This window comes from Euprymna scolopes, chromosome 17 (assembly GCF_053919585.1).
Source record: "Euprymna scolopes isolate OS-2025 chromosome 17, ASM5391958v1, whole genome shotgun sequence".
In the NCBI taxonomy this organism is placed as follows: domain Eukaryota; kingdom Metazoa; phylum Mollusca; class Cephalopoda; order Sepiida; family Sepiolidae; genus Euprymna; species Euprymna scolopes.
In genome coordinates, this window is record NC_136498.1 from 5207038 (window position 1) to 5223849 (window position 16812).

The following is a 16812-nucleotide window of genomic DNA, read 5'->3' on the forward strand; positions in this document are numbered from 1 at the left end:
TCTGTGAGTCATATACCCAGCAGCTGAGATATAATGGGTAAGGCAGGCAGTGTAAGAGATAATGGCGAGCATACTAAGAAAGTACTAACCATTAATCTATCTCTCTTCGAAAGGGTGCAAAAGTGTCGCTAACCTTATGTTTCTAACTGTCAGCAAAGTTCCAATCCCTGTAGCATAGTTTTAGTTACATCCCGATGTTTGTTTTTACGAGTATTTTATAGAATTTTCTTTGATGAACTGACTGAACCAAATGTACCCTCTCAATGAAAATATTTCCAACCACTCTACTAGTAACAAAATCATGCCGCATTTACTGTAAAGGTCATTACGTGCCAGCAAATTTTCTACTTTTTCCATAGACTGCTTGACTTCGAACCCCCCCCCCTATATGTAACATTGAAACATTGTCATCAAAATTAATTGTCTGTATTTTTGAGATGAGGTGTTTTCATTGATTGAGATTGTTGGACTGACTTCCTCATCTTGGTTGTTATAATCACAACGTTTCGGCCGTTTTGCAACCCGGCCTTCATCAGGTGTTTTGTATTTTGGAGGGTAAAACGGCCGAAATTTTGTGACTATAACAACCAAGATGAGGAAGTCAGTCCGACAATCTCAATCAATTGTCATCAAAACATCGAAATAGCAGGTTATGGGAGATTATTCGCCACATGTACTGATTAAAACGGATGTTTTTATGAAAATATCTAATAGTATACCATTTCCTCCCTGTCCATCTGAAGATTCAGACTTTGTGATTATACATACTCAAGTCATCTGGCTCTAAATAAACAGCAGTTATTTTTTAATAAAAAAAACGTTTTTTCTTGATATGAGACCTTATTTTAGTTAGAAAATATCTTAATTTTTCAATGGAATTATATTATTCTAGAAGTGTTTAATATCCCATGAGCTTAAACACTTGAGTTTCACTATACAATCAATATATGTGTGTGCGTGCGTGCGTGCGTGCGTGCGTGTTTGCGTGTGTGTTAATATAAAAAGCTATTAATTTACATCAGTTAAATCAATTTCCAAAGTTAAATAAAGCTTACTATTCAAACCTTTAAATAATTACTCCCAAATTTGTAATGGATAAATAAATAAAATTGCAAATCAAATTTATATCATACTGTGATGATAACTTTTTATTTAATCCACAGCAATAGATATATTTTCACACCTAATATATGTTTTCTATATTCGTATTTTGTCCAATCTTTGGTTAATTTTAGAACAATGGGTTAAAACAGAGAGAGGCCACCAGGTTGTTTTTAGATGCAAGGTTGGTTGCACTGCAGGTAAAGAGTTTGAAAAAAAAAGAGAGAGAGAGACCAACAAATGTGCATTGCAGAGGGTTTAGCAATCATTTTTTGTTTCTTAATAGCAATTTTTTATTTCTTTTTTTTAAGCAACTTTTTTTAAAAAAGAAATTGTAGAAATTGCAGAGAAAATTTAGAGGTAGCAGAAAACTGTACATGCTTGAGAAATCTGGGCAAATAGGATATTCTGCAACATGCAGTTATAATACCAAACAGATGAATTAGCTGAGTGTACACTGAGGTCAGTTGTAGAGCTCACAATAACAGAAAACATTCTTGGCTCTTTCTGGTAGATTTCCTTATGAGCTAACGTACTATCATTCTATTTTATTTCATACGAAAAAGTGAGCTGAAAACATCTTTAACATTGAATAAAGCATTATATAAACTTTGTTTTGGAATTTTTGAGATGCTGATTGATAATTTGTACTATCTAGAATATTCAGAATATTTATCTTGTCTTCTTTGTTATATTCACAATGTTTTAGTCAATGTCACTTCCGACCTTTTTAAAGTATATCTTTTCCAACTTGGAAATGTTTATTTCAAACTTGGTAAGATATATGAAATTTCGAACTGAACCGTTTATTTTTAATCCATAAGATTGTTGTCATTCCATCAACAACACTTCTACTCAGTTACGAATGACGGGATGAATGAAAACAGTCTACTCTTGCAGATTAGTAAATAAAATTTTTAATTTCGTCCTCGGTCCCAAGTTTAATATAAAGATTCTCACGTTTAAAGAGATGCACCTAACTAAGATCAGATGTTTCATCAAAGAATGAAAATAATAACTAAAATAGGTAAAGTAGTCTCAATAATCCAAATATATAATGCGTATTTGCTAATCTATTGACGATAATCTATGTTAAAATTATATTTATATTCTACAGAGTAAGATTATTAGTAGTTGATTATCAATTTTTCTTTCATTTATTGCCACCAAAATACTTTTGCATTTCTTTTTTTTGTCTTTTGTAAGTAATATAAGCCAACTTGGATTTATCGATTGACAAACTATGCATTGTGCAGTTAAACATTACAAACTTGCATTAGTTGAATCGAACAAATAAGTCTTCCGTAATAACATAGATGATTCTTTGAGAATAATTCTACAATAGAGAAAAATACAAAAATCATTATTCTTTTTCAAATTTACAAAAATGACTCTCTCCCTTCCATGTAAGATGCAGAATAATTGCTGGAAAAATTTTTAAAAGGATTGATATATTATTTTAAATATTTATTTTTAATTTGAATCAACTTGATATTCCTGTAATATTTTTAATCATTAAAATGTATTATTAATCAATTTTTACAACCATATAATTCTTTGTTTATTTTATTTAAAACAATATGCACAGGCTTAAATCGCTACTGTAGAAGAATGAGCTAACGTAATGTATATAAAATTATATATTATATATATTATTTCAAATATATATGATAAAAAAAGCTGTTTTTACATCAAGATCTTAAGTTATCTATTTAAAAGTATAAGGTAGAAACGAACACAAAAATTATATTATAACTTTAGTATTAATATTTGATAAATTTAAAAAAATTCAAATAATAGCACCAAATGCACCGCAATATAGCATAAAATCTTCAAAGAATAAGACTAAATCACTTAAAAAAATTTTGAATTAATTCATTAGATTTTTGTTTTTAGTTTATAATAGTTTTTCAACTATTATACTAAAATTTGGTAGTTTTAAAAATTTAAATAATATGAGGCAAAGCACAAATAGCCTCCAAATAATAAGATTTAATCAGTTTAGACATTCTGTCATTTATTTTTTAGCTTATCTTTTATTTTATTTTTTATATATTGATTTTTAATGTGTCATATCCACAAAACCTGTTTCTTGAATTCTGGCAATTAAACAAGAAATATCAAAGAAAGAAAGAAAGCAAACAGATTCTATTCTTCTATTGTTATTATCTATAGCATTTGCAACAAATACTTTCGTTTGATTATAAGATTAGTTTCCAGTAACATCACTTGATGCAAATGTTTACTCCATTCCTAACATGAAATCAATTTAATGAACTATTTCTTCTTATAGAATTAAGAGTGAGGAGAGGAGCGAATGTTTATCTTTTTATACCAATATTACAAATGCTTGTCCTAAATGGGGCATAACTAATCACACACTTCATATCATTGATCAATATTAATCTCCTTTGGTGTTCATTATCTTTTGGTTGATAATCTTTATCATTGAGTGGCTCTTGGTCTTGGTAAGTGGTGATTCAACAGTAAATGAAAAATCATTAAATATGACTATTTTTCCGATTTTACAACTAGAAAAAGTTAGATTTTTTTAAAGGCATATATAATCTTCTAATCTTGACAGCAAGAAAACACATTTTACCAGTGACAGTAATGGAACTGAATTTAGTAAAACTGCTCAGACAAATTTCATGACTGGCAAGCAGAATTCTATTTTCAATAAAATTCTTGAATTAACCACTACTTATGCTCTTTGAAATAGTATGAATCCAGGTGTTTCTCTTTCAAAGAATACTAGTAGGATATTAGGGTAGATTAAAACCTCAAGCCTGTATAAGGTGATTATTTTAAGAGAAGCACAACTGATGTAATACCAAATTTTCAGACATGTTCACCATCACCATCATCAGTTTAATGTCTGTTTTACATGCTGGCATATATTAGACAGCTTTTAAAAATCGCTTTCTAGAATAATCTATTTCTGGCTAGGTCTTAACTTATCCATCTCTCTCAACTTCATCCTTATGACTTCCTGCTTTGCTTGATCTTCTCCTGTCAACCAATCTTGTTACCTTAACTCTTCTACATTTACTAATCCAAGAAGTTTCAGCCATTCTTTTAATATAACCATACTACTAATGTCTCCTGTTCTTTATACATTTCCATATGCTGTTCAGATTTAATATTTCTCTGCTGCTCTGTTCTTAAACTCATATTATATATCCATAATATCATTCTCATATCATTTCTCTCATGCACACGTCTTATAGACTCTTCTTTTGGTCAACAGTGGTAATGTTCTGCTTGTTAGTCATGTAACAAGTTCATGCACCATTTTTATGTGTGTTCCAATGATATCACCAAGGCAACAACCTCAATAGTTTTGCCATCCAAATATATTTTCTCTGCATTTGAGTTCTGACTCTACTTCATTGTCTTACACTTTTTGCCACAAAAACTGTCTCAATTTATATTACACTGCACTTCTTGCTTACAGTTGTCAGAAAAAAATTGCACCCACTTCCATTTCTACAAAGTAGGGAATTTTCCTATTTCTGGAGGCTTACCAACACTAAAACCACTGATCATCACTTTAGTATTCTCAAACTTTACTTTCTGTAGCATTTATCGAAGTCTCTAACATAACATGTAAATATTTCATTGTTTCACAGACAGCTACTAAATCAGCATACAGCATCTTTTCCGAACAACCTGTACAAAACTTTATAGGCAACGCTTTTACAACACAAATGAAAATCAACTGACTCAGTCCATAACCCTGATGTATTCTCACTTTAACATTAAAACTCTCAATGTATGTGCTGTTAATTTTAATTCGACTTTGGGTATTTATGTATATTGCTTGAACAATCTTCCACAATCACTCACTTGCCTCTAAGATATCCAAACAAGAAATATATAAATTCATAACTGACAAATGATAATTTAAAAAAAATTTCTCTCAGGAGGATAACAGTTCTAACATCTAAATAACCTATATATAACATTATCTAAAATTTATTATACCCTAAATACATTGCTCATCTTTTTAATCTATAAAAAAAAACCCAAGCATAGATGCTGCTAGGCTACAACTCACACCTTCTCCAACTGAAAATGACAATGTCTTGGCTAGAAAAGTGCTGTGGTAAACGAAATTTTTTAAAAAATTGAGATTCTGAACTAATTCTAAGATATTTTTAATGTGACAAAAATAAAGTTCCTGTAAATGACATGTTTTAAATCTCTCTATATAAATGTCAATGTTTGTTTGTTACTTACAAAAAGAAAGGTTAAAAAAAGCTGCATAAAAATTAAAAGTGTATATATAAAATTTTCTGAGGTGACAGTGGAAATGATCCTGAAGCTATGGATACAGAAGCTTTTTTAAAACTTCAAATATATCCTATTTTGATGAAATCATGTGTATAAAATTCTCCTAGGACGTCAATGAAAGTAGTCTTGAATTTCTACATGCTCTTCAATGTGCCGAACCTGTATCTATTCCCTCTAAAAGAGTTATGAGGCTGGAATTCCCTTAAAAATTCAACTACGTCTATTCGATTTTAATGACATTTAGACTATATTTATAAAATGCTAATTCAGAGTTTGTCAAAAATTGCAGTCTCTTCCAACAATGTTAGGAACTGAAATGGAGCTCAGCAAAAAAACAAAAAACAATAATAAAAAAAAGTAATACGAGGTACCTTTAATAAGTTTGCCGACATTGTACAGATATTTAAAATTGTCGTAGACTCTTATGTGGCATAATCACGTTGACACACCGGTTTTCACCAGATCACCAAAGTTAATTAATGTTGAGCCTGGTTAGTACCAGATGGGTGACCATTTGGGAATTCTAGACACTATATGTGCTCTCTGCTCATCTCGGCATTGTTTCCAGTCATCCTGAACATATATATATATATATATATATATATATATACATTACCGTCATTGGATACTTTACCCTTCACCAGACTATCCATTCACGTAAAATCATCTTTTTCTTCACACTATTCCCTATGCTTCACTTTTTGTTATCAAGTAAGATCTTTGACTTACTTGCAGTTTCATCAAATACTTTTGCATGCAAAATCCGATCCCGCATTTTGCTAATTCCTACCCTCTGACGAGAAGGAAAGTATTTCTTTGAAACTCCAAGGACTATCCACTTATTTAGTGTTTTCTTTTCAAATTAAATATGTTTTTAACTCTTTTTTAAACTGTTTTTTAACACGTTTTATTAACTATTTGCTCCTATATATATATATATATATATATATATATACCTGCTCTCCACTTGCCACTGATATTTAGCAATGTCGATTCAGGATGGTGTGGTTGGAGATTGGGCAACTCTTGCCATAAAAATTTTATGCACAGGCACCTTTACAGTGGGTATCCATAGTCTGTCAAGACTAAAAGAGCCTTTCCCTTTACATAGATCCTTGAAAATTTTTGGAACAATTTTTATGATTTCAGGTTCAAATAAACAGCTACAGCAGGAACTGGAATACATCCTACTAAAGCCTGATTCTCACAGTTGGTGAATTTTAAAAATGCAATCTGGACGTGAGAACACTTTAGAAGAACGATATGCTACACAATTCTGTTTTAAACTTGGAAAAAAAATGCCACAGAAACGTATGGAACGTTTCAGACTGCTTTTGGATCATCTTGTATTAATTGAGCATAAGTTTTTGAGTGGCATAAGAGATTCAAGGAAAGCAGGGAATCTTGAAGGATGATGAAAGGTGTGGGAGGAGTAAGGAAGTCAAAACACCAGAGTTGATTGGCCAAATAAAGAATTTCATGGACAAGAACTGTTTTGTGTTGCTAGAGACATTAAGTGCACAGTTTGATGCCAGTGCGGGAACTGTACACACAATTATTCGTGAGGAACCAAAGATGTGAAAGATTTGTGTGAAGTGTGATCCAATGATGCTCAGAGAAGATCAGTTGTCATGATAGCAAGGAGATGGTTAAGCTAATCAATGCAGATTCTGCAGTTCTTAGCGCTTTGTTGACCTGCGATGGAAGCTGGATCTAATGTTATGACTAAGAGACAGAGTTTCTAGTGGAAATATCCTGGTTCTCCCAGATACAAGAAGTCCAGATAAAGCCAATCCACGCAGAAACCCATGATGATCCCCCCCCCCTTTTTTTGACAGCACAGGTATGATCTACATGCACTGGATTCCCATTGGACAGACAGTCAATAATGAATACTATGTTGAGGTTTTAAGGAAATTCAGAAAGGATTCTGTCAGAAGAGGCCAGCACTCTTCAAATCAGGTCAGTGGCATTTCCACCAGGACAATGCACCAGTCCACAACTCTATCTTTGTCACAAACTATTTGACCAAGATGGGCATCAAAACAGCCCCTCACCCTCCATATTGTCCAGATCTGACTCCTTGTGACTCTTTGTTATTCCCTAGGCTTAAGGAATGCCTTAGAGACTGTCGTTATGAGACAATTAAGGAGATGAAAGAGGCTGTAATGAGGGTCATTTGCATGCTCACATAGAGGACTTCCATGGGACCTTCCAGAAGTTGTTGGAGTGGTACAAGTGCATTGCAACTGGAGGATATTACTTTGCAGAGGACTAGAGTTAAATGTGTGTACTATCAATAAAAGAACCCATACGAAAAAAAAGTCTGGAAACTTATTGAAAGCACCTTGTGTGTGCGTGTGTGTGTATATATATAAAGCCAGGGATGGCGTCTGTCGCCGGGTTCTATCGACTAGTGTTTATCGTGATACCTTGTGCTGATGATTCCCAAAAGGATGAAACACTAGTGTCTAGGTATTTAATAATTATTATAGTAAATAATTATGTCAGCTCCTTTAAGAAACTCGTTTCTTATCGTTGAGCACTTTCAGTTGAATTAAAGTCGGTCAATTTAACTCATGCATAGATCATCACAGACGTTAAAAAGCATTAAAAAAATAAATATTTAAATTCAACAGCATTTCTTGCGGTTAACGGTAGCCGAATGGATTAGGTCTCTGCTAATGAAGCCAGGGATGGCTTCTGTCACCGGGTTCGGATCTATCAACTGCTGTTAATCGTGACACCCTGCACTGATGAGTCCCAAAAGGATGAAACACTAATGTTTGTAGGCATTAATAATTATTATATATATATATATATATATATATATATATATATATATATATATATATAGTACCTATTTACTATGCCTCCCCACGGGACAGAGTTAGACACCAGGGTCGTTTTTTAACGTGGAGAAAAGGTACAAAAATAAAAATTGTCTCAGTCGTGAAGGATTTCTCCTCCACCGAAAGAGAACAAGGAATGGAAGTGCAGCATCTGAAGAACAGATACTACACTTTGATCTTGACCAAAAAAGGCCAATAGTAATTTATAAAATATATATGGCGATTAAGCTACACTGAATATTCGGCATTTCATCCACTCTAGGACTCCTCAGGCTTATGTGCCTATACCTACGTATTGAGCACTTTTGAAGTAAATACTTAAAGTTTACGCATAAATCTATACTTTCGTATATTAATTTTATGTGAGTAAATTAAGTAGTTATATATATATATATATATATATATATATATATATAAAATAGGTTAAGAAATTGCAACGAGAGAAAGATTTATATTTAAATAAGGGGGTGGTCACCAACAATGTGTATTTTTTAACATTATTTTATTATTCCATGTCTTGGTTTTTCATTGAAAATTATGTTTAGATCATTGTAATAATGTTTTTAACAACAATTTCAATGATTTAAAAACATTATTACAATGATCTAAACATAATTTTCAATTAAAAACCAAGACACGGAATAATAAAATAATGTTAAAAAATACACATTGTTGGTGACCCTCCGCCTTATATATATATATATATATATATATATATATATATATTTATATATATATTTATATATAATAATTACTATCGTGTATTAATTATAATTTATATATTTGATGATTGAAATAATTTTTCAAATCATAAAACACTGGATATATATATATATATATATATATAGTCATATCTAACAATGGAATAGTTCAATGTAGGTAAGTGCTAATTGGAACCTGATGTAACATGAAGATATTACAAAATGTAAAACTCTCAGGTTCCAATAATGGAAATGGGCGAAGAGGTATTCAACACAAAAACGTTCTAATCTAAAACCTGTGAGTAAAATGGTGCATGAGAATATATGTTCATTTTCTCTTTAATCACAACCTCCCAAAAAGTTCATTAAACAATACCCCAAAAAGACCAGGTAATTGCTTGAATTTGAATAAATGTTTATTATGATCTAAATATGTTGCCTATTTTTTCAGTACTTAATTGATTTATTCAAACATAACATTTTTTTCTGTTTTGGAACTAGTACTTTAGTGTATATATATATATATGCATATATATATATATATATATATATATATATATATATATATATATATATACTAGCTGTACCCTGCCACGCGTTGCTGTGGCTCAAATTGGCGCAATGGAAAAAGTTCCAAAATGAGAAAAAGCATGTTTCTTATAGGTTTAATTTTCCATTTTGCATGGGTACACAGTTTTTGTTGTTCTATTTTCTTAGCTGATATAGAGATTTTCCAGTTTGGTGACTCTTGAATACGTAACATAAATTGTTCATGTGAAAAAACAGTCAGTGTGTAACTGTAAGGCCCACAATTGTAAAGATTGTTCCCTGTGCTTTGTTGATGGTTATTGCAAATGACAATAAAATTGGAAAGTGCAATTTCCTAAAGTGTAATGATGTATCCGGTGGAATCATAGGAATGCATGGAATGGAGATATATTCATCTGTGAAAGGTTCTGTTAAGACTGTTGTTTCTATGATATTGTTTGTTAATTTTTTTTTACTGCAATCTATGTGCCATTGCAAAGCTTGGATTGGTTTATATTTCACAACATGATAATTAGTACACCAAATTTCAGTTGCAATACATGTGGTGGCATCCCTGGCAAATATAGCTGTTGGATAATTAACCACTTTATCTGCTTTCACAACAGTGTCTATGGATTTGGATTTGACTACCTCACTTGGAATTTTACATTGAATAATAGCGTTAAGTTCATGGGCATCTTTGTATTGACCTGCAAGAATAGCTCATTCACTCAGTCAAATGGAATTCTTATAATTTGAATATCTGCAAAAACCTTTTAAACTAACTATTCTTTTGATGAAATAAAATTACAGAAATTACAGAAGTTAAAAGTCAAAGAATTTTGCCCTTAACTCTGATCAGCTGGCACTTTTTCGTACCCAATTTCCCACAAGTGATGCAAAAGTTTTTGTGCAGATCGAACAGTCTGCAACTGGATATGAATATTTTGAGTTAAGTTTAATGTCTTCACATGGAACAAAAAAGTAGAGTATTTGAGGCAAGCATTTATTTCATCTGCTGGTGTTGATTGAAGAATAACAGGTAACATTTGTCTGAAATCTCCTGCAAGCAATATTACTGCATTACCAAATGGTCTAACATTGCCACGCAGATCTTGCAAGGATCGACCAAGAGCCTCAAGTGATTTTTTGCATACCATTGTGCATTTCATCCTAAACAATAAGTTTGCATTTCTGCAATATTTTTCCCCATATTGGATGTTTTGGAGATGTCGAACATGAGATTTTTGAAAAATTGAATGTTTTAAAGTAGAATAAATAATTCTTCTACTTGGCAGCAAGGTCGCAGGTATTCCTCATGCAGCAAGGGCTAAGGCTATGTCATTTTGTTACCAAATGGCTGCCAAAATCAATTTAATTAGAAAGGTTTTACCAGTTACTTCTGGTGCTGTTCAAGGTAGCAGTAATTTCCAAATAACTTCTATTCTCACAGTCAGTAAATTAGGTGACTAAAATAGGATTTATCCATGTTTTGACAATGCCTTATTCACTGTAATTAATTTAGGAGACTAAAATAGGATGAGGGATTAGAGATGGACAGATAGAGAGGAAGATATATAGATAGAAAAGAGAAAGTGAGAGGAAAATAGAGAAGGAGATAGAGAGATAAAGGGATTGCTAGATAAACAGAGAGAGGGGGAGAGTTAGAACAGAGAGGGATGAGACAGAGGAAAGGAGAGAGATAGAGGGAGTTAGAGAGAGAAAGGGGCTCAAAGAGAGATGGAGAGGGTGATATAGAGAGAAAGATAGATTGAGAGAGGGAAAGGGAGAGATGGATAGAGAGAGATATTAAGAGAGGAAGAGAGAGGGGGAGAGAAACAGAAGGTGAACTACACTTCACCGTTTGTTTCCTCGTTCAGTAGAGAAGAAATCTTTCGAGACTGAGGCAATTTTAATGTTTTGTTATTATACAGAGTACCCCTTTTTTTTGGGGGGGGGGAGGGGGCTAGATTTTCATCACATTAGAAACCGACCGGGTTATCTGTACTTTCACTTAACAAATTAATAAAAGAAAAACATATTGTAAAATTTGAATTTAACATGAAAATACTATTTTAAAAAATAGCACGATAACATAAGTGCATAAGTGCCACTTTAGGTACTCCTTGGGTGTTGAGTTCCATGGCGACCAGCATAATTATTTAATGGTCGCTCCCTTAGCCCCCCCCCTTAGTCAAGGCTAATGCATGTGCACGTAACGTAACATTTTTTTTATTCACTGACGTTGGCTTAGTAACTAAACGATTTATTGATAATTTCGTAACCCTTAAACGCATGCCGGAATATTTAAATTGGTTCATTATTTCATTCAACACAAAACATATTTCATTCAACATAAAACCAAAAACACATATTAATGATAAATGATTTATTATTCTATCCATTGAAATTTACTAATTTTTAAATAAAAATTAAAAAAAAAAAGTTAATAAAAAAAATAGTTGCTTATGTGCGCATAAAAAACATGTTTTTTTGTTTGTTTTTTGTTTTTTTAGATTAGGTCCACCTTGTAATCACCCCCCCCCCAACCTCCTCATCTTAAGAACAGCTTCCGGAATAAACACCACTTTTGGAGGGGGGGCTATTTGCAAAATTTAACTGATATTTGTTGTCAGCATACCCACCCGAAAATACTATTAAAAAAAAAAAACGAGGAGTTCAGTGCCCATGGCAGAGAAGTAGATTTATTTATCAATAAAAGTTGCGGAGAAGTAAATTTATTTATCAATAAAAGTCGTCATTTAAAAAAGAAAATTGTGGAGGTGGACCTAAATGTAAATATCCAAAAAATTATCCCGAAGTTCATTACAAAAACGTTTTGTTTTCGCACTATTCAACAATTTGTTCATCCGCGCATGTAAATTAAAAAATATTTGTAAAAGTGAGAAGTTATCAGTAAATGATTTAGTTTTTTTTTTAAATTTATTTATTTATTTATTTTTTTACATTAGGTCCACCTCCACAAATGTTAAGAACGGCTTTCAGAATAAACACCCTCAACCGTTAACAACGGATTTCGGAATAAACACCATTCGGGGGGATATTTAAAAAAAAAAGTTGATAAAAGTCGTCATTTAAAAAGAAATTTAAAATCAAATGTTTGTAAAAGTGAGAAATTATTAATAAATGTGTAGTAACATTTTTCGGTGCTAATGCAGAGAGTGATCCGCGCTATTTTATAAATCGTATTTCCACATTTAATTAAAGTTTTATGATGTTTTTTTTATTCAATTGCAAGGTTAAAGTACAGAATAGGTACAAAACACCCTCCCCTCCCCATGTTAAGAATGGCTTTTTAAATAATAACGTTATTATTTCAGCATGGATCACTCTCTGCATGAGTACCCATTTTTCTTTTAATATTCATAAAAAGTAAAACTTTTTTCAAAATAAATAAATAAATAAATGTTTGTAAATGTGACAAATAATCGTTTAGTTACGGCAACGTCAGTAAATAAAATATTTTACGTGTGGGGCGGGGTGGGGGACTAAGGGAGCGACTATTATTTTTTTCTGCTGGTCGCCATGGAACTCAACGCCCAAGGAGTACCAAAATGTAATTTTTTTTTTGTCAAATAAATAAATTTCAAGCAATTTTTGCAATAAATAATAGATAGCAACTTCGTTAATTTTACGACTCGCCCCAGCATATTATAAACACTCTAACTTCCACATGTTAAAACGGCTTTCGGAATGAACACCCCAACCTCCCCATATTAAGAACGGCTTTCGAGGTTTATGGAAGGGCGTTTTTTTTTTTTTCTAACATGGGGAGATTAGGGTTTTTTATAATACGTTGAGGCATGTCGTAAAAATGAAACAGTTTAGAAAAAGTTAAAACAAACTTTTTTATGGAAACAATGCCGTGAAAAGAAACTAAACAATTAAAACGTAATGTTTCATGAGTGAAAAGCCTTAAGATAAATTTTAAAATTAAAAATTGGTAAGTACATAAATGAATTTAAATTTTTAAAATATGGGATTATTTATTTATTTTTTTGTGTGTGCTAATGCAGAGAGTGATCCGCGCTATTTTTTTAAAATCGTATTTCCACGTTTAATTAAAGTTTTATGATATGTTTTTATTCAATTGTAAGGTTAAAGTACAGAATAGGTACAAAACACCCTCCCTTCCTCATGTTAAGAATGGCTTTTTAAATAATAACGTTATTATTTCAGCACGGATCACTCTCTGCATGAGTAAGTTTTTTTTTGGGTTTTTTTACTTATCTTGAAATTCGAGAGTAGTTGAAACGGAAGTTACCAGAAATAAAACCGGGCAAGTCTCGCAGAAATGACTTCGAAAAATATTTATATTTTATTTAATATTTTAATAATTCGCAACGTAAATTTATTTTAATGACATAAAAACATGCCTCGACTCTAAAGAAGGGTTGTCTGAAAATTTCAAATAAATTGGTAACGTAGAAATATGGTTTTATTCACTTTTAACAAACAAAATTTACATTTATATATATATATATATATATATATATATATATATATATATATATTCCAAAAGTAATGCCTCCTATTTTTTATTCCACTCGGATTGATCAAAGGAGATTGAAGGCACCTCATTTGTTGTTATAAGCATAGTAAAAAAGGAAATAATGTTCCTCACTAAATCCCGAGCAGCGTCGCGTCTTCCTGCTAGTAAATAATAAAATATTTTTTCATAAAATTTTGAAAGTGCAGCCCATCCTCATTTTTTTAGTTTAAGCCATCACTGATCCTATAGATAATAAAATGATTATTTCAATTAAACTTTAAGAGATTTGTGTCATCATCTAATTTTGGTTATAATTTCCTTTCACAAACTTTATAATTATAATCAGTAGATTCGGCTGTATATTATTTTCACAAATATAAGAAAATTAGCATGGTTACCTTGCGTTGCCTAGGAGCATTAACAATTGAATTAAAAAGTTTGTGTAATATCTTTATTTTAAAACTGGTTTCTCTCTTTCTCGCTCTCCCTATCTCCCTCTTTATCTCAATTCCTTAGTCATCCCAATTTCCCCCTTCTACTGATTTCTTTACATTGCCTCTCTCTGTCATATCTCCTTCCTCTCTTGATCATCTCTGCTTTTATAATTACTACATAATACCATTAACGATTTGCTCAAAATGTCACTTTACCCCAATTACTTTTGTTCTTGTAACCTCCAAAATGAATATTAAAAAATGTGCTTCCATTTTGCCTGAGGCAATGATTAAAAACACTATATCAGCTTTGTGGTTGTGCCTTGTGTAACATTTTATTTTTAGCTGGACACACACACACACACACACACAGACAACTTTCATTTACATAATAAAGTATTTATATTGTCAAAATTAGAGATTTGTGGGGATATGAAACATTAAAAATCATTGAAATTTTTTTAATTGCTGTAAAGGATTATTTTTTAATGCCATTATTTTTTATCTATTTCACTTTACTTACTACTTGTAGTGACTATCATCCTGGTTGGATTGTCAGCTTCTTCCTAAGTATGAACCGCATATTGAGCCATTGCAGCCCAACTCTGTGAATCTTGGGCCTGGTCCATCGCCGGAGACCATCTACTTGTGCGCGTGATAATACCACCAGGTTGTCCTTAATTTTTGTCACTCAGGTTCTCAGCTGCTCATTGACACATTCGTGCCAGTCAGTCAGAAAGGTAGGAAACACGACCTTGCGAATGAGCTCTTCCTCTGGTCGATGAGCTGCGTGTCTAAACCACTAGAGACATTGTTGAAGAAGAATGGATGGCAAGTGGCGTAGGTTTAGTCTTCAGTGGAGAGTAAAAACCGAAACACAATCTCCACGGTGACAATGCAGAATGCTGCGAAGACAGTCGTTGTTGAAAGCTTTTAGCTTGCACACTCTCATATCACTTTCTCTGAATAACTTATTCCATAGATTTTAAAATGTTAATCTTTTTATTGAGAAGATATTATAATTTTAAAATTGATATCCTCGTTCATTTTTTTAACCTATATTAAAGTGCAAAATTGTTCATTTGCATCAATATCCCTAACATTTATTATCAAAACAATAAATCTGGTAAAATAAGAAATATATATTCTTTACTAATAATCTAAATGAATAAATGCAAAAGTTAAGTACTAACATTAAAGTCAAAACGTTTTTTCAATTAAACTTTACACAGTAGATCCATCATATAATTTATCTTGCTCATGTATGCTATCAGTGGCAAGACTAACTAATTTGCATATTCGTTTCAAAAGATTTTATGAAATAACTATTTATCATTGTTTTTTTATTATTCAATAATTGCTTTGATTTTAATACAACAAATAGTCCTCTTTTACAATATTGTTTTATTTCCTAGCATTTGTGCTCAAATGTCTATCTTTAGAAAGATCACCTTGATTTTCAACAAGTTGCAATCTATTTCTAGATTGCAAGTGAAAAGGCAAATTGATTTCTTTTTTTCTTTATGCTCACATTTAAAAGATAATGAATTTGTATCGAAATTACTAAAATGCAATGTTTAAGTATTTATATGAATAAATTACAAAGATTTTGTTTCATATTTACAACAAAGTTATGAATGAGATGCTTATCATTTTTAATTAATAGTTCAATTATTTTGATTTGCACTTTGCAAAGTGATAGCGAATCGACAATGCCAACTAGTGAATTCATAACATTCATTTGATTGAAAGATAAAGTTTATAATATTCTTCCTGGTATATTGAGGTAAGCTTAAAAGGATGTCTGATGCTGATATTAACCACAAATACCTGAATTGGTTTGTATTTATTAAATTAAAGTGACAAGAGTTAGTAAACAATTGCAAATCACATCAAAATTAAATGAAAAGAAATAAAAACATTAAAAGTGTGATAATCCCAGAAAGAAGCAAAAAGTTTCTGAATTTTTTTAAAGTTAAATAAAAATATTTGATTAATAAAAAAAATATGAACAATTCAATTTAGAACAAACACCTGAAAGAAGAATTTTTAGGAAAGAAAGAAAAATTGTATTGATTTTAACAACATTCACAAGCAAATACTAACTAATTATACAGAATGTATTCCAATGCACTTATATAAAGACATAACTTTAGAATTGGTTTTAGAAAAAAAGGCACAATCTCAGTTGATGCTGATGATGTGAGGGATATAATTCATTTCAGTTTTTGTTCATCCATTAACATTTTCAAAATAAAAAATCTTCGGTTTTGTAAATAAAAATATCCTTATTTAAATAAAATCGTTATCTGTATTCAGGAAAAATATGCTTTTTATATTTATTTTTTACTAATGTTTATTCACTGTTGATGCAAAAATATAAATAA

The 16812-nt window shown here is 31.4% G+C and overlaps 1 protein-coding gene across 3 annotated transcripts in view; it reads right to left on the minus strand.

The window, feature by feature from the left end:
* Positions 1–16812, minus strand: part of LOC145296655 (potassium voltage-gated channel subfamily B member 2-like) — a 1059074-nt gene that overhangs the window by 463538 nt on the left and 578724 nt on the right. The window lies entirely within an intron of this gene.